Source organism: Chelonia mydas, chromosome 17 (genome assembly GCF_015237465.2).
Source record: "Chelonia mydas isolate rCheMyd1 chromosome 17, rCheMyd1.pri.v2, whole genome shotgun sequence".
NCBI classification, from domain to species: Eukaryota; Metazoa; Chordata; order Testudines; family Cheloniidae; genus Chelonia; species Chelonia mydas.
The window spans coordinates 14837386-14855548 of record NC_051257.2 but is presented as its reverse complement, the minus strand read 5'-3'; the positions used below and the strand labels follow the sequence as shown (position 1 = coordinate 14855548).

The window sequence follows — 18163 nt, the reverse complement described above, 5'->3', positions numbered from 1 at the left end:
CACCAAATTTAAATTTTTTTAGAGAAACTGCTGGTCTCTCTCAGGCTGGTGACTTCTGGACCCTGTATTGAAATACAGGACATTAAGCTCCGTGCAAACTACTGTTCAAAACAAGACCACAACTATTTCATAAACAGCTTGTGAACTTCTGTGAGTAACAACAAAATCTAGGTAATTATTCTCCATGCTAGTGTTGCATTTGTACACAGCAAGTGATACGTTCCTATAAATCAATGCACTGTGCACACATACAGGGCACGAGCCACTGGTCACTTTAAGTGAAACTTGTGCTTAAGTGATTTTTCTGAGTTGGGGTCTAACAGCCCAGTTTTCAAAGTTGGCTTTAACTCCATCTCAAACTCTAATTATGGCTTTCAGCTCCTCATCCCAGAGCATATGTAGTAGGCATCTGCAGAGCAATGTCTGCCAAGATATTTTGTGTACCCAAGTGAAGAATTAAAAGCTCTAAGTTAGGTGTCCACCTTAAATAGGTGAATTTCCTATTCTAAACTGTAACATACTTACCCCATTAGTAATACGTGCAGAAAGTAATTCCTAGCCTGTAATTAGCTGGTGTGTTTTCCTTGGCTTTAGAACAACATCAGAGTTGAGCCCTACAGGGCTGGGAGATGCAAAACAGACTCGGCCGATTTTTTTAGGATGGTGTATGCTAACCAACCCCTGCAGTTTCACTTGGAAGGTCAAATTGGGCAGATGACTATATCTGGGTTCTGGGCCCATATACCCAGGTTCCCACTGGCACTGAATTTGTTGCTCTTCATCCTGGCCCATCTCTTTGCATTTTGACAAATTACTAGAGTCTAGGTTATAACAAGCCCTGGAATTCTATAGAAACCGTTGTGCTTCACCAAGATAGGATGGAATACCTCAGAAGTTCCACAGTGTTTTGCATAATACTTCCCTTTTATCGTATGTTAAATGAAAAAGTAGTGTAATAAAATACACCCAGAAGGTACTTGCCTATTTTATGTCCTGTAACATTTCTATATTTGCATCAAGTATTCAAGTTTAATAAAAAATGACTGGGGCAGGCCAGAATGTAAAAGACCGTGTTATGGGTACAGTACTTCCAATTGAAATCAGCACAGCTGAGAAGTATAGTTTCTAAACAAAAGTCTTGCACAAATATTGTCATTATTTTAACAGCATTCCTCCTGCTTTCAGCGAAGAACAGCTAACCTGATCTTTGCGCACACTATGGGACCCTTCTACTGCCATAGGCCTAAGTTCAAATGTGACTCATTTCACAAGTGAAACAAAACTGATCTGAACTCAGTCCCTTGTGGATACCAGTCCGCAAGAAATACAACCACACTGTTCAGGATAATTGCCAGTCTTTGTTCTCTAGAAGCCCAAGGAGGGTATCTGAGAGCAGGAATATAATTTGCAAGTTTCAGTGGAAGAACTGAGCAAGGAAGGTAATGCAAGAGCTGCCTGTAGTGCACATAACTCAAGAAAATGATGATCTTGGTGTCTGATTTTCATGAGCGCTAAAGTACATTCAAGATTTAAAATTAACATCCTCTCTGAGTGAAGTAATGATTTTTGGGAGATGGGTTTATTGTTCCTCTCTCCTTCTCGTGCTCTTAGAGTGCGTGTAACGTATGGACCAGTCTGTTGTTTCTTCCTTAGCTTTTTCTAGAATTTGAGGTTATCCAAAATCCAATGCTTTTAAAACACTTTATATATATATGTGTGTGTGTGTGTATGTGTGTATATATTATATATATATATATAAAAAAACTAATTTCCCCAGGACTACTTTTGGAAATTACAGATTGCCTCTGAAATCAGAGAATCTAGCACCACATTCAGAGGCAGGCATAAGCATGTGTCTTGTTGGTTTGTTTACTTCTCAATTTGCACTTGTACAGAAGTGCAGCCTCAACTAGACACCTTGCTTTAGCCTATATTTATCAGCAAATGTTTGGATTCCCCTTTGTGTCAGAGTTAACATCTTGGTTAATCATTAAGATTAATTTCTTTTTGTTTAATGTGCTCGAACTCTAATGACTTTTTTCCAAATCAGTGTATCGACTTTTAGAAGAACTTCCACATTCTGTTGCTCGCAATCAAATCCATTGTATTTATGATCCTGGATGGATTGATCAAAACATTGTTTGTTTGCCTCCTTAGTTTCTAGTAAACAGATGACGCTTACCTTCCGGATTTAGGTAACTCTTTGGGTTGGAGCCAAAATATTGATGATGGTCAGGTAGTTTCATTTCAGCAGGAAGTCTCTATCTTTCTCAAGTTTTTGTTCCCCCAATTAGCCAAGTGAATGTTTATTTTAAAAATCTATATGTAGGTGTGAATATGCAGATTTTTTTTTTTTTTTAGCCACTTCTTGATTATAACGTTGCGAGAACTTTGTCGGAAAATAGATGCAAAGTGGAGAATCGCTCACCCATGTAAATCAGGAGAAACCTTAGAGTCAATGGAGTTAAATTAGAATAGATTAGAGAAGAATCGGAACCAAAAGACTTGTTCATAGTAGCATAGGCCTGTGGCCCATGTAGTCCCATATGCTTATTTCAGAGCTGTAGGGAGGTCCTGCAGAACTTTATTTTACCTAGCAGAGTGAGTAAAAAATTTTACACCTTCATCTACTCTTAACAGAAAAATCCTTTGTGTTTAAATGGGTCAATGACCTTCTCGTCTCTGTTAGCACGATCTAGATTCCTGTTCTCATAGGTACCTTGTTCTTTGCCTTTCTGACCCTGGAGGGAGGGTCTCTACATTTTTGTATCCTATTTTATAGGAGACGAGGCACTTCAACTGGGGCATGCGATGTCCCTGAGTGGGCTGCTGCTCCATAAAAAGCAAGCAGTTTTTTCTTTCCTTTTTTCTTTAAACCAGTACACTGCAATCTGACATCTACTTGGAGTTTGCCAATTACCTAATTATACCACAAATTTGTGCACTCACGTGCATGAAGGCACCCAGATATATTTAAAGCGGACTGCCGGTATTCCCTTCCTGTACAAGGGTTTTAGTCACTGTACATCTTGTGTCTTTAAATAATGTATTAGGAACATTTTCAAGTCTGTAAGTGCTTTTTTAATGAGAGTGTGAAGATTTTAATGGGACTAGATTGCTTTTCATGACATTTCAGAGTGACTTAATTGTAACAATGTTGAGAGGCTGTATTTTAAAGTTTGCTAAGTATGTCTGCTCTGGATTTTAGTCAATGCTTTAAAGGCAGAATGGCTGATGAGATCAGATGTAGGTTGTGCTTTATTTTAAATGTCAGCTTTGTTGAAGAACCGTTTCCGAAGCAGACACTGAAGGCACAGGAATAGGACCTTTCAAGTTGAAAATTGTCTATAGGTTCATTAGTACTGCTTAGACGTAGTCTCAATTTTCAAGTTATTTTCTTTAATGTCAGGCTTGTGCATTGCCATATGTCTGTCTAAACAATGATCGGCCTTGATGAATGGCTCACAGAGAGACAGCCCCCGCCGCCCACTAGCTGAAATTGAATGATATTGGAACAACTGGATTTGGATGTGAAGAATCAAAGTGTGAGAATTCGTGAAATGATGCAAACCTTGGTGGTGGTTACAGACCTTTCTGAGAAGCCTTTTGGCGCTCAGAGCGAGCAGCAATGATGTTACTCGTGACTATCAAGGTTTATTGCTGAAGACTCTGTCCTGACTTTCTCCCCTAAATTCCCCAACCAAAGCTGCCTTAGGACTCCAAAATAAAGAGGAAAGTTAGAAAGTGAGGGGGGGGGAGGACCTAAAGAGATCGAATGAAAATCCATAACCATCTCCCCCTTTATGTAAATGATATTTGTAATACAATAGCGGTGATATTATTGGAAGGGAAAGCTCCATTGGGTACTGATGATGTGAAATAGAACGAAACTCAAACTTATTTCGATAGCTCCTTCCTTCCAAGGACTTCAAACTCTTTCCAAACATGAATGGATTGAACGTCTCAGTTCTCCTGTGATACAGCAAAGGTCCTGATCATGCATATTGGGAAGCTGAGGTTTTGAGCAGTTAATTTACTTTACACTGTGGCAGAGCCTGAGTGAATCTACACTTCCTGACTTCTGGTCTTGTGCTTAGCCACAAGATCATCCTTTCTGATAGCAAGTGGTTTTTATTAGGACCAGTGTTAGTGATGATGAAGAATCAGTTACCGATAAAAGGGTTAGAATCTCCTCTAACACCAGTGTAGATCCAGAGAAACATCACCAACTTCAGATGAGAATCTGGCACAAACAAATCTGACTTGTATCTCTGGTGGATAGATTGGGAAAGAGTGGCAGTTGAACAAACCTGTACCTTCATACTCTTCCCTGTTGCACTGAAGGGAGGAAAATCCAACTGGAGTTGGAAAGTAATCAATTTGCGTATAAAACAATTATTAAAATGTGCCAGCTATAGATTTTTCTTAATTTGCTCTGTGTTTATTGTCTTTGGCATGGAAAGTGGAAGCACCTGGTAATTGGCTGTAAAAACGGAGCCAGATCTACAGCTGACGTAACTCAACGTAGCTCCATGGAAGTCAATGAACTACTCTGATTTACATCAACAGAGGATCTGGCGCATAGTCTCTGGCTGGATCTTGTTTGTGTCCTTTGCTGAGATGCTAGTTTGGTTACCTCCACTTACTGTTCTTGCCAGCGAATTACAGCAGCTATCCATGAGTCAAACACGGCAGCAAAAGCATACTCTCCTCTTTGACTGTGGCTGATTTCATGCAAGCCTGATGGGACAAATCACTGCTTTGGAATTGCAGCACAGACTGTCAGAGGGACAAGCTGCAGACTGTGATTTCTTGAGTGGCAGGCTCTAAGATGCTTCCTTGTTCCTCTCTTCCCCCCCCCCCCCCCTCCCCAAAATATCCCAAGGAGCCTGTTAATCTGTAGGGCTTTTTAGCCTTGATTCCAAGGAGGATGTATTCCCACTGGCAGGTGAGGAAAGAATTTGCATGTAAGGAGAACAAATTAGGTAGAGTTGCAGCAGGAGAAGTTCTGCTGGGAATAAGAAATACTTCTCTCAAACCCATATAAGTCAGGATCAACTGAAATGCTTCAGACTCCCCACTGTTTTTATTCTTCCTGAATATTGGTCTGTTGTGTGAGCTGAATTACTGGGGGTTAGCCAAATCCTGCCCAGAGGCTGCTACCAGCTTTCGTCTCTCTCTCTCTCCATCCTGATAAATATCATGGAGACACAGATACCTAGAGTAGTCCTTGAAAATACAAAGGTCGCTTGCCTGTTTTTTTTTTTGTTGTTGTTGTTTTTTTTCTCCAGAGATGATGAGCAAGCCCAGCTCCTGATGCAGCCATTGGGGGGCTGAAGGCACTTAGCAGTTCCTGAAAAATCAGGGCGATGAATGTTTAATTAAAGAACTCTCGGCACAAATTGTGGACCTTGCATCTGCAAGCAGACTTGTATTCCGGGGTTGTTCGCATCCTCTCCAACACTGTCCCCAGGCCTCTGGGGACATCCTGCTACCCTAGATCTGGGAGTATGGAGGTGGCATCCTGTGTGGGGAATGCATGGAAAAGTCCCATGGGGAAATCCGTGAGAATATAATGACAAATGAAGCCTGAATTATGTTTTCCTCAGTCCTCTTCATGCTGTGAGTCCCTTTGCCCCCCTTGAGGGAGTTCCAGACAGGTCAGGGAGCCTTGAAGCTGTTGTGGCTCTCTCTGCATAGATCTTCAGGGAATTTGTGGTATGTGAGGGCCAAAAGTGGTGGCAAGGAGAATAGCTTTTTGTTCCTGCAAAAATTCCTGCAGTTAGAATATTGTAACCACCGCATGCACAAATTCAAGAATGGATGAAAAACAACCTCACAAGGAAACAACCCAGGTAAGATTTTTTCTTTTTTTCCCCACATGCTGAAACTCACCAGGTGCATTGACACCTTTGATGCCGATGCTCTTCTTGCTGACTGTGCTTTTAGCCCCTGCTGCTGACTTTGTAAGACCATGGCAGTACATTTCTAAATGTCTGTCTTCCTGGTGCAAGATTGCTGCAGGAGCATATGGAGGTGAATGTGAGCAACCTCTCAGGGGCATGCTATCCACCTTTTACAGTAGGATCTTCTGTTAGTCATGGAGCGTCCACCGGCTTTGGAGGCAGCCTTACCTCTGACCCCCTGTCTGGGATTTAAACAGGAAAGCTTAAACACAGATTCCCCAACTGAGAGGAAGGGATATATATATATATATATATATATATATATATATATATATATATATATATATATATATATATATATATATATATAAATTTTTTTTTTAAAAGCCTCACTCTGTAGCTAAAGTACTTGAGCAGACTGTGAACCTCCCGCTGGTGAGCAGTCACTTGCACAAGTCGTGCTGTTTGCACCAATGGGAGTATTTTGCATAAGTGCCCATCAGAGTTAGCAAGGACACCACACTCTAGTGTGTTACTAGTCTACCAAGTAGGATCCTTTCACTGTTCTTGCTCACATGCTCAAGGCGCATATGTGGGGTTAGGATAGAGTTTTTCCCTGGATGGGCAGTGACCTTGGTGGTTTTTTAATAAAAACCTTCCTCTGTGCTTGGTCGGTTCCTGTGGGGGTATATCATTTAATCATTTTCCTGTCGCTGCACAGGCCTTGGGCATGGGTGCACCTCCACGTTAATGGACTTAACCTCTCCAGAGGCCTGTAATACTTTGGGGTTAGGGTGCAGGTGGCTGGGTTTAGTGTCAGTGGCCTGGGATTCAGATGGTAAGATCTTTCTGGCAAGAACTGTCTAGTTTTTTTGTACTATCATTAGGTTTGTGTACAGCACAGTGGGATCCCGGTCCCCTCGCTGGAGCCTCTAGAGGTACTGCAATACAAGTAGTAATATAGTTTGAATGGATCATTTGTCATAAGAGCAGGATTATAGAATGTAGTAAGTACGGACCCGATCCTGTGACTCTGTTAGAAGTGGAAGGTGCTGAGCATCCCCCCCCCAAAAGTGCTCAGTTGTTCGCAGGATCAGACCCTAAGCTGCTTCAAGGCTTTGCTTGAGAGTGAAGATTAGTCTTGAATGTGACTACTTGTACATGATGGAATTTGGATGAAAGTTGCCTATTGAGTTATAATATGAAAATGATAAACATCCACTGACAAAATATACCTAGGCAGCCTTGATTAGATTAGATTAAATCAAATGGTTGTAGCATCTGGAGCCTCTAGCATGCAAGGGACATCCTAATGGCCCCAATAGTGTCCCCAAATCCTATTAGGTCTGTTAATCTGATTGGAGAACACATTCCAGGTCTACATAAACTGCATTGCTAGAATACTTTCTGCAGCAGCCTAATCCTTTAAGGTAAACTGTCATAGACTAGCTTTTGTGGTAATGTTGTAATTCAGTGTCTGGAAATGTTACGTTAAACAATGTGACATTGAAAAAAGAAACTGTTAGGAACCATTAGGGAAGGGGATGGATAATAAAGCAGAAAATATCATAATGCTGCTACATAAATCCATGGCATTACCACACCTTGGATGCTTTGTGCAGTTCTGGTTGCCCCATCTCAAAAAGGATCTATTAGAATTGGAAAAGGTGCAGAGAAGGGCAACGAAAATGACTAGGTGGCTGGAACGGCTTCCATACAAGGCGAGATTAAAAGGACGGGGATGGTCCATTTAGAAATGAGACGACTAAAGGCAGTATCAGGAGTGATGTGGAGGAAGTGAAGAGGGGAGGTGCTGTTTACTCCTTCATGGAACACAAGAACTAGGTGTCACCCAATGAAATCAATAGGCAGTAGGTTGGAAACAAAAGGGAGTACTGCGCACAATACACAGTCAGCCTGTGGAACCAGGGGATGTTGTGAAGGCCAAAAGTGTAACTTGGTTCAAAAAAGAATTCGGTGAGCTCTTGGAGGTTCGGTGAGTCAGTGGCTATTAGCCAAGATGGTCAGGGTTGCAACCCCATCTTCTGCGTGTCACTAAACCTCCAACTGCTAGAAGCATCTGGCATTTGCTACTGGGCTAGATGGACCATTGATCTGACCTGGGTTGGCCATTATGTTCCTAAACGCACAATCACCTCTTTCCCCCCAAACAAAATTACTGGAACTTAAAAAAGAAAAAAGGGGCCACTGCTACATGTGCAGGGCAAGATGGAGACTTTGTGTTGCCTGGTACAAGGGTCAGGAGCAGCCCGTGGAAGCAGAGCCACTGCAGAGTCCCAGTTCCTTCTCTCCTTCCCCACCTTACTCCAAGAGGACGTGCCCACCTGCTGGCCCATACTGGTGGTAGATCACTTCCCCCTCCCTCCCTCCCCTCCCCCCGCCCGCCATTTCCTTCTGTATTCGCTGATGCATGCTAGGGGGGAGAGCCAGGGTTCTGCCTCTCTTCACCTAGCCGCCAACCACCAGTGCGTGGCTGGTGTGGAAACAGGGTGACTTGCAGAGCCCACTCTCGGGTTCTGTATGGCCTGGTGGCTCTGGGTACCCCTGCAGAGAAGTAAGGGGTACCTTACCTTACCTCACTCAACAGAGGCACTGGGCAAGGGGCTATCTCAAACCGAATAAGCAGATTTCCAGCACTTTTCCGACTACAAAACTGCACGACTCCCCTCACCAGCTCCTTGCGGTAACAGGGGAGTGTGGTGCAAGCTTCCTCCTTTCTTTTGGCAGAGTCGCATGCTTTGAAAGGCAATTCTTGGTTGTCAAAATGGGAAGCTCCTGGTGGTGTGGCAGAACGTACAGTATTATGCTGCAGATCGTTTCATTGGGGAGTTAACGAACTGTTCAAGGGCTAGAGCAGTGGTTTCTTCAAGCTGTGGTCTGCAGCCCCTGAGGGTCTGCAGACGGTTTGAGATTTCCAAAGGAGTCCGCACCTCCGTTTGAAATTTTGTTAGGGGTCCACAAATGAAAAAAGGGTGAAAACCACTTGGCTAGAGCGTGCAGTCTGATAGACCAGCCTCCTGGGCAGAGAACCCTACCCCGGTGACTGGTCATATTTGGACATAAGACTGCATTCAGCTGGCTGCCACGTAGGTCCGGTGAGGTAATGTGCTTTAAGGATATGGTTACCCTGCTGTGTAGGCTTCTTGTCTCTTTCATCTAATTTGGATATTTCTTGATTAGATACGGGGCGTGGTGGTGGTGAACAGTTTTTTTTTCCTCAACAGGAAATCAGTCTCACTTTTTTTTTTTTATCCCTGTTCTTCAAAAATATTGAACCCGCTAGTGAATAAAGCTATATACAGAGGTTCTTAACTGGAAGAAGAGCAAGCCTGGCTGTTGCTGTACAAAATAATAGCAGGCTCAAATGAGACGTTGAACTGGATAATGGTGAGAATGTACTTGAAGGCCAGGGATGAACATGCTGGGCCAGATTCGGATACCCTCTGTAAGCCCGTGGGCCACCTTGAAAGCCTGGGTGTCGTATCCAATCCCTAGCAGTGGCAGAATTTCAGTCCCTTTTGTCAGGGGTGGGTCTAAGGTAAATTATACAGATCAACCACATTCCTGCTGACCCAGAAATTTCCATGTCTTTCCCCCTCCACCGCCTCTGGATTCTGTATTTATTGTGTTGCTTCTGGGCCAGGTGATCCATAGGCTGAGAACCCATCACCTGGCAGCCAGATAATTAATCACAGGTGGGGCCGAGCACTGATCCCTTAAAGGGCCAGCTCACCCTGTGATGCTAAGATGCAGGTGTAGCATTAGCAACAGATGTCCAGATGCTGTGATTTGCCACAGTTGTCTCTTTCAGAATGTTTTGTGGTGTCTTTTAGCTGTTTTTTGAGTTGTCAGTACTAAACATCTGGGCTAGGGTTTTTTGTGTTTCTTTGGAGGGAACCTTGTGTGTATTGTCAGTGCTTTTTGAGATGTAATGGTTGTTCGAGGATAGTACTAATAAAAGAAATGGTATCCATCACATGTAAAGCAGCCAATTAAACACCAGTGGGCTAAATCACCTCTTAATAAGCCACACCTTATTTATGATGAATAGTACCTTCCTTGGGATGGAGAGCAGTGAAAGTACTTGTCGAATAAGTTGCTGCTCAGTGTAAGCGTTCTGATCTGTGATATCGGAGGAACTCTTCCTGTAATAAGGTACTATTTGACTTGAGTCAAGGTAGCAGATCCTGACCCTTTATGAAGACCTGTACAGTTCAGTCCCTTCGCGGCAGCCCTGTGCTCTCACTGGCTGATTCCATCTCAGTAAATACTCTTTTATGTAGCTGACCCAAACTCTGGGGGGAAAAGCTCCCGAGTTGTCAGAGTAAAGTGGAACTGCAAATCAGAAATGATAGCTTCATTCCAAATTAATGGAAATCAGAAGTATTTTCCTCTCTATCATGGTGTATTTTATTTGGCCACTTAAGAAAAATTGCTTCATCCATTTTCATTGATTCTCTGCTGCACCCTTGTCAGGCAATGGGTCCCCCCACTCTAGGAGTAGTGTCTAGAACAACATGTGAAATTTCTCCCACCTGTGATTTTTGAACACTCTGGAGGGCTGAAGCGTTGAGAAAACAGGGTGAAAAAGGCTGCCCTCTTTTTTTATGTCTTGTGCCAACAGGTTTGAAGCAGAATCCTCCACTTAAACATATGGCTCTCAATGGTAAAGTTACAGTCTGTCCGGAGTAAAGGGAAAAGGGAAGAGCTGTTCTGTCCCAAAGCGGGCCCAAAGGTGCATGGTGACTCAGGCACCATTCCTCCCCAGCTCCCTCTTGTTCTGGGGCAGCAGTGGGGAGAGTTATTTTACCAGCTTACTGTTCTGAATACCTGGCCCGGAAGCAGTAAATATCAGGAGTGGGGGACCGAGATCTTCCTGGAACCCACTCCTCAGTTTATCTTCTTTGTTCCCATCTGTGCCCGATGCCCAGATTATATGAGTCTATTACAACCTCGGCTATGCAGCCTGGGTTTTTAGCTCATGCTTGCAGCTCTGGGGGTCCCTGGTGTGTTGGCCAAGATGTGAGCCATTCCCCTCTCTGCCCCTTGCCCAGGCTCCCAGCAGGATTTATTGGGTATGTAGCTCCTGCTTTCCTCTCTATGGCTGGAGCCACAGTCTGAGCACTGGAGAAAGATTTCCCCCTTGCTCCTTCTTACTCACCTGTGCAGCCAAGTAGGGAGCCTGACTGAGGTGACCTAATCCCATGTGGAGTTAGGCTTAAAAAGCAACAACAACACAGAGCAGTCACACCTATTCTACTGCACTGACATGAATGGGCCAGACCTTGTGTTCTGCTCCAGCTCCTCTGTGTTGCTTTAGTAACGTAAAGGGCCATATTCCCTGTTGGGTGAAGGGGTAGGTGTCACAACTTCTTCTGCTCCCTGCAACATGTAGGGCACATTGATGGAGGGAACAGGCATGGCCGCCAAACATCCTCCTTGGCTCATTATTAAAGGGCATAATTTAATAGCAGACCTGAGGCTGTTCTAAATTGTGCTCAGGGCCTAACTGGCTCCAAGGTACCCTTAGAATATATTATTAAATTCCTGGCGTATGCTTTTCTCCTGCCTCTTCAGTCCTGTGCAGTTCAGGTGGGATGGAGAATCTGCCTCTAGGCAGGTGCAACTGAGAGCAGAATTTGTCCAAATGTGTGCGCAACTCCTTTGGTCTACATGACTATAGATACAAATGCCTATACAGTCACTATACATGTGTCTAGCGAATGCATATACAGCCTGACTGGGTGCAGTTAAATAACAGTCATACTTGTTGACCATTTGACCCTTAACCATCTGTCTTTACTGGTTTACAGTTATTAATTATCAATATAACAAATCCCTTATTTTTATAGTACAGTCCTGCTTTCATATTCTGCAAAATAACCTCCTGCTTGTACAATCGAGCAAACGCTTCAGTATTTTAACAGATGTTTTATATATATAAAAAAAGCAGTGCTTGTGTATTAATTTGCTGTTGCTTGCATTTGTTTTTTATTGAACAAATCCATTGCCTGTATTATCTGCTTTTGATTAATTTGATGCTACATTTGCTTTCAGTTTTTCCATATGGTGCAGTGAGGTGGAGGAGCAAATCCCATGAAACTAGAACAGAGCTCTTGGGAAAGCAAATCTCTTCTCTCTTCCCTCTCCCCTCCACCCCCCCCCCCCCAATAATCCTCCTAAGGAGGATCTTCGCATCACTGGTGCACTCTCAGGGTGGTGTCAGGCACCTGTTGTTCTTTTACATCTCTCATTCACTTCAGCAGAAGATGTGCGGCATCAATGGGTGCTCTCCAGTTACCAGGATTTGGCCCAGACACTGGGATAAGGAAAGTTCGGATTATTGACTCTTGCCAAGCCGATGGAAAAACACCACAAGTTAGGCTTAATATGGTCTTAAGGCAGAGCATCATGGACCAGTACTTCCCAAAAATAGAGCTAGTTACAGAGAACGTGAGGAGAACCCAAACTTCTCCATGCTAGCAAAAATGCAAGGATTATGCAGGGATTATGGACCGAACATGCTAGTTACTTAACCAGACATGTTCCTTGCATTAACCTTGAGTAATTAAGCCCCCATCCAGAGAAACACATAAGCACGTGCTTACCTCTAAAGAATGCAAGTATCTCGGAGTAACGAACACATCAGGAATGGAGGTTGTTCATAACTCTCAAATGTTCGTAACTCTGAACAACACGTTATGGTGGTTCTTTCAAAAGTTGACCACTGAACATTGGCTTAACACAGTTTTGGAACTTTACTATGCAGAAGAAAAATACTGCTTTCCCTTTATTTTATTTTTTTTGTAGTTTACGTTTAACACAGTAATGTACTATATTGTATGTGCTTTTTTTGGTCTCAGCTGCTGCCTGATTGTGTGCTTCTGGTTCCGGAAGAGGTGTGTGGGGTTGACTGGTCCGTTTGTAATGCTGGTGTTCATAACTCTGAGGTTCTACTGTAGACCCATTGTTTTCTGGTGGGAGTACTATTGCACTGAAGTGTTTTGCAGGACTGGGGCCATTATACTTGACTGCAATAGATGATCCAGTCATGATCCATGCACCTTTGCCAAGTTGGTCACCCCCATTTTAAGGCAGATGGACTTCTATGAGGCTGAATCCTGGAGGTGCTGAGCTCTTCACAGGATTGGATGCTTTGTGGCCTGTGAGAAACTAGAAGAGAATTGAACATCAGGGAAGCTTCCTGCCATTCACATAGTATTGACGTGTGTTTTTAACTGTGTGCTCCTTACAAGACAAGTACATCTTTCAAATAGGTCAAAGCACGCAAGCTGTTGTTCTAAAGGGGCTATCGCTGTTTGTCACATGAATGAAATCATACTCCTTGTGTCATTGCAGTAGCTAAGATTGCAAACAAGTCGTCCGGTGCCTCTGATTACAAGTCTTTGTGAGTGAAGCCTAATGCAACAGAACCATCTGACCTCTAGGTCTAACTGGATTTGAAATTATTTATTCTCACATGTTTAAAGCATTCTGTGTTCTTAATGTGCTCCCAGTGGTGTATGGTGCATTTTGCTAAATCAAGTTGAAAATAGTGGAATTACTTTAGTAGGTTTCCTTCACTCAATATTTTCAAAACTGGGCATTTCTTTAGATTAATCTAATGTAACTAGATTTGTTTTCAGTTTTCTGGCTTTGGAAGGGACTACCCAGTGGGTCCAGTGTCATTCTGTTATCTCATGAACACCGCTATCTTCGTGTAATAGGATTTATTGCAGGAGCAGTCTCCTGTTTTTGTATTGAATAAATACTTAGCTGGATTCCAAGCTGCTGTAGAAGTGGTGTTAACAGTAAACATGTGCCAGCCCACAGCTGCCAAGAGTGGATTGTTCAGAGAAAATGTAAATTCCTGTGTTGTCACTTCCATCGGACTATTTTTTTTTTTACATTTGCTTGTAATGTGTGAATTTTTTGTGAACGGTGTGCATCTCGACTGGAGGTTTTAACTCTGAACGATGTCCCAAGCCAGTCTTGGTTTTCTTATTTGTTTTAAGATGGTGGCCCAACACTTCCTCCCCCCCCCCCCCCCCCATAGCCTTAGCCAGGTAAGTGCTCACTGTGCCAGTGCAAATGTACAGTAAAATATAGTCTGTCCTTAAGAGCTTATGATGTGAGCCCTTTATCCTATTGGTGAGGTCTGCTATGAGCAAATCCCCGTGTCCACGCAGAGTCCCAGTAAAGTTGGCAGGAATCTGCACGTATGGAGCGAAGTCCAGGATCAAGGCCTCAATTAAAGATGAAGCTCAATGGGTGGGTGAAAGAAACCAATGGATGGGGTGAGAAGGAGTGGGTTGTAATGGTGATGCAAACATATCCCGTTGCTCCCAAACCGGCTTCAGACCCTCCACACCACACCCCATCCCCTACAAGGAAAAATAACTCGATTGCCATTAACTGAAGCACCTACACCACAGCTAACTATGTTCTGCAATGATAAGGTTACATCTGCCATAATGTCTCCAATCTCAGGCAGGACCTGCTGATTAGATCAGCCCTTTAACAAAACTGATTGTGGGCTCTGATTATCTGGAATCCTTTTGGTGCGGACAAATATTTCTGATCCTGTCTAGCACATTATTGTGTTGACCTTTCACCTGTGGAAAACCTTAGATTGAATCTTCCTGCACTTCAAAACAATCATCAGTGACAACCAAAAGGCTCTGGTGAAATAAATGGAGACCTCTGAGCTTGTGCTTGTAAACTACTGTCAGGCATTATCTGAACAGAGCCCAGAATGCAGACAGGTCAGTTCTGTGCTGTGCATGATCCTCTCCAGATACTCATTTGCAAAGGTCTTTCACAAGCCACAGTGCTTTTTCTGATGTCTTGGCACTGATGGAATTATTTTAAGTTGTTGTACCTTAGTTTGTTTAAGGTCACTGCTGGTGTTGCATAAAGGCCCAGTGACACCTGCATAGAAAACTTTGAAAGAGTTTTATTTAGAAACCACTCTATCAATAGCATGTCTGTGTATGCCCCAACTTCCGTTACCCTGCAAACTTCCCAGTGAGTAAAAGTAACTGTTACTGGTGGTGGCGGGTTTAAGTACTGGAAAGACCTGTACAAAGGAACAAGACTTGAGTTGGCAGAAAGAATGTGTGAATGCTTGAGCAAGAACGAACAAAAGATCCTAGGCCAAATCTGCTTCTTCAGTAATGTGCGTTGTTGTAAATCGGGAGCGACTCCATGGGTTCACACTGATGTAACTGAGATCAGAGTAAGTTCCTGTTTTCAATATCTCAATCATCACTTAACAAGAGAGGAGAGAAAAACCAAGATAAATCCCAAAGTTTGGATTATGACCTCTTTATGAATAATCCCACTGAAGCACTACTTGGGTGAAGAAGGGGTTCACAGTTGAACTGAATAAACTGTTCGTATGATTTTGTTGGTTGTGTAGGTGGGGTTAGAAAGTAAACCAGCCCGTAGGGAAGCCCTTTTTCTTGAACATATTGGGTCAACTCCCTGTACCCAAGGGAATGGATCTGACCCATTTGTATTCCTTTTTATTCTGCTACAGTATAGGGTGCTGGGAAACCTTTGAATTCCATGTGCCCATGCTGATGCCACATTGCCATGCAGGGAATTCATTATCCCACCACTATGGAGGCCTTTTAAAAAGTCACACTTGTTTCTTCTGTGTCTCACTCTTGCACAAACAACCAGATGAGCAGTGTAAAATTAAATCAAAATCTACGCCATTCAGGACACTGTGAGGCATCTTTCCTTTCATGTCTGATAACTTCATCCTGATTGTTGGGATCGAAAATATTATGCTCTGCTGTTACTGATAACATCTGGCCCATTTCAACTTTTTTCCATCAAGTGTAAAACAGAGGGTCAAGTTGGTCCTTTCCTGGGGAAGATGGAGGGAGACGAGGAATATGAGGCAGGGTGGTCCAGGGTTCTGGGTGCTCACCTGACACTGTGGAGACTTGGGTCCAATTCTCTGCTCCACCACAAACTCAGCATGTGCTCAGGCAAGTCACTTTGTCTCTCTGGTCCCATCTGCAAAAGGAGGGTAATAACACTGTCCTACCTCCCAGAGGCATTGGGAGGTGTTCAGATACTACAGTCACGGGGGCTATACCAGTACCTAAACTAGAATATCAAGAGTCAGAACTCTGCTCCGAGGGCTACATTTTGGTCCTGTTGAAGTTTAGTTCTCAGATCCTAGGGTGATGCATGTAATTATATGAATCTGAATAGAACCAGAATCTTGCTGTTGACTTCAGTGGAACTGGGCTTTGGCCCTGGATACATTAACACAGGCATCAGCATGTGTTACCTCAGCTGGTGTCAGCCCAGCCAAGAAGAGTCCACTGAGCTAGCTCAGAAGCCCTGATTTTTCTCTGAGGCTTTAGAAAGTCTTTAAAATGACCATGTAGGGCATCAGTGTGGAGTTAGTTAAAATGCGCCTGGATTTTTGTCTTGACAGTTTTCCTTTCTTCACTTAGCACTTTTTTTGTGCCTTTTTTTCTATTTTCCAAGTGTTTTCATTGTACGTTCTCATAGGCATCACAAGGGTATTTCATTTCTGGGTTTGATATATGACATTGGTACAGGCTTTCTGTTTCGTTAAAAATCTGCTGCCGCAACATCTATATATATATTTCCCCCTGTGAATATTTGCAAATGAAAACCACTCGGCTATTCATTTGAAGAAATGAAATGGTAAAGCCTTTTGATCTTGCTAATCCATCTTTTAAAAGTACAATGATCACGGGTGGAAGTTTTTTTCCTTCTGCTATTCCAGTCACGTTGTGAGGTGTGCCTCCTACTGCATCCAGCAACAGTGTTATCCATCATCTGTTCTGGATGAAAAACATACCATTGAGGTGATTGGGCCATCTCTGTGCCTGCAGTAGCCATCAGCAGTTGTTCTGTGGCGCTGATTCAGAGAAGGGTGACTGCTGTTTCCATGAAAGAGTACAAAGTTACTTTTCCCCTTTCTCTGCCTCTTCTGAGGGGAGAGTTCGTTCCATCCCCTAAGTTCATTGACCATCAGCTGGCCCAATTAATAGATACCTGATTCAGTTTAACTTCTATAAAAACATGATTTCTTGACAAGTTTCAGAGTAGCAGCCATGTTAGTCTGTATCGGTAGAAAGAAAAGGAGGACTTGTGGCACCTTCGAGACTAACAAATTCATTTGAGCATAAGCTTTTGTGAGCTGTAGCTCACTTCATCAGATGCGTTCAGTGGAAAATACAGTGGGGAGATTTATATACACGGAGAACATGAAACAATGGGTGTTACCATACACACTGTAATGAGAGTGATGGTAACACCCATTGTTTCCTGTTCTCTGTGTATATAAAATCTCCCCACTGTATTTTCCACTGCATGCATCTGATGAAGTGAGCTGTAGCTCACAAAAGCTTGTGCTCAGATAAATTTGTTAGCCTCCAAGGTGCCACAAGTACTCCTTTTTCTTTTTGCTTGATTTCTTGACAATTTTACAGAACTATAGAGAGAATGATAAAGTAAGTTAAACTCTCACCTAGAAAGATGCATAGGAAGCATCACCAGCCTGGTGTTAGACTCTGAGCTGAAGGACTTGATTGCATTTTACTGGTTTTAAAGCCATTGAGCCAAATCCTCAGCTGGTGTAAATGAGCGTAGCTCTATTGAAGTTGATGCTGACATTAAGTGTTGCCATTCTGCTCCCTGCACATCTTGCATATATGTCCCTCATACGTAGGGCTAAATGAGTCTGCACGACACCTGGTGTTGGTGTTTGGTTTGGTATTAATATTCATAGACAATGAAGAGTAGAAAAAGATGAATGACTTGCATGTGTTTCCAAATTCCATGTGCTTCACGGGCTCTCCAATAGAATTTATGCAGTTTTACAACTTGCCAAAGTGGGAAGACCAGTCAGTACTACATAGACAAATACTTTGCCATGCACATGGAGTTAGGAGGTCTGATTCTCTCCTCAGTTAAACTGGAGAAAATTTGGAGTAATTCTGTTGGAGTCCATACAATTACATCAGGCACCCTTGAGATGAGAATTGGGATTTTTGCATGCCGAATAGTTGAAGATGGAGAAATGTGAGGTAAATATTTCAGACGTGCTCAGCGTTGTCCCAACTCTGCACTGACTTGATTGCCCTCTTGATTTGAGTGAGGAGAGCTATACCGGTGCGTGTGTGTTTGCAAATCCCACCATATAGCTTAAAGAAGCATAAATACATAACATGATTACTAAC

General features: G+C 43.0%; 1 protein-coding gene across 10 annotated transcripts in view; it reads left to right on the top strand.

The window, feature by feature from the left end:
• Nucleotides 1-18163, top strand: part of AUTS2 (activator of transcription and developmental regulator AUTS2) — a 974917-nt gene that overhangs the window by 32032 nt on the left and 924722 nt on the right. The window lies entirely within an intron of this gene.